Raw genomic sequence first — 1,536 nt, forward strand, 5'->3', positions numbered from 1 at the left:
TTTCTTTTGTTTCTTCCCTGCCTTTTTCCTTGGCTATGCTTCGGTTTTCTTCGGTTTATTTACTTTTCTTTGCTGGTTTTGATTATTTTTCGTTTTTCTTCAATACATGTCTTTTTCAGCGCTCAGTGTACATTTTCAGTGTACATGTGAAACATTTGTTTTGATACACGCTGTACATTTCTCAAATACATGATGTATATTTTTTTTCTTAAAAACATCTTAGGAACCCTTTTTTTAATACATGGCCAACATTTTCTAAAATACACGTTGAACATTTATTATGGTAATTGACATTTTTTTTAAAACCACACATACATTTTTGAATATATGATTAACATTTTTACAAACATATGTTATTTTATATCTACTTCTTCCATACACATTTGCATAAATTTTTTATATAGCAGGAACATTTTTTATACACATTTAACTTTTTATAAATACATGATCAATATTTTTTCATACACTATATTTTTTGTATCCTTTTTCGTATAGATCAAAACAATTTTTCCTACGCACATTTTACATTTTTCAAATGCCTTCCTGTTCAAAGGCTAGTGTACTCCCGTCTTTTCTGTTTTATCAGGTCGGTGTGTACGTGGGTTGTACTATGATCCTTATGATATAAATGAGACACATATTTTCATGCAAAAAGATACATGAATAATTGAAGAAAATATGCCCTAGAGGCAATAATAAAGTTTTTATTTTATATTTCTTTATATCATGATAAATATTTATTATTCATGCTAGAATTGTATTAACCGGAAACTTGATACATGTGTGGATACATAGACAAAACACCATGTCCCTAGTAAGCCTCTACTAGACTAGCTCGTTTATCAAAGGTGGTTAAGTTTCCTAACCATAGACATGTGTAGTCATTTGATGAACGGGATCACATCATTAGGAGAATGATGTGATGGACATGACCCATCCGTTAGCTTAGCATATTGATCGTTCAATTTTATTGCTATAGCTTTCTTCATGTTATATACATATTCCTTTGACTATGAGGTTATGCAACTCCCGGATATCGGAGGAATGCGTTGTGTGCTATCAAACGTCACAACGTAACTGGGTGATTATAAATATGTTCTACAGGTATCTCCGAAGGTGTTTGTTGCAGGTTCACTACTGGAATCAGCTAATTTGCCATCTGCCAGCTCTTTGCCGTCTGCTAGCTGACGGCAAAGAAGCTATTTGCCATCAGCTACCCAAAAGCAGACGGCAAAGAAAGGGCAGACGGCAAAGAAGCTCTTTGCCATCTGCCAGCTCTTTGCCGTCCGCCAGCAGACGGCAAAGAATCTTTGCCATCCGCTGGCGGACGGCAAAGAGTGAGGTGGCCCCCACCCCCCGCCCGTTTGGGAAAAACTTAACGGGCCACCTCTTTGCCGTCCGCTAGGCAAAAAAGCGGACGGCAAAGAGGGGCGGACGGCAAAGAGCTCACTACCTAACGGCCCGTACCCCCCGCCCGTTACTCACTTCTTCTCTCCCTCGCCGTTTCTCTCCTCCCACCCCGCCGCCGCCGCCGCG

This window comes from Triticum aestivum, chromosome 7D, assembly GCF_018294505.1.
Source record: "Triticum aestivum cultivar Chinese Spring chromosome 7D, IWGSC CS RefSeq v2.1, whole genome shotgun sequence".
In the NCBI taxonomy this organism is placed as follows: domain Eukaryota; kingdom Viridiplantae; phylum Streptophyta; class Magnoliopsida; order Poales; family Poaceae; genus Triticum; species Triticum aestivum.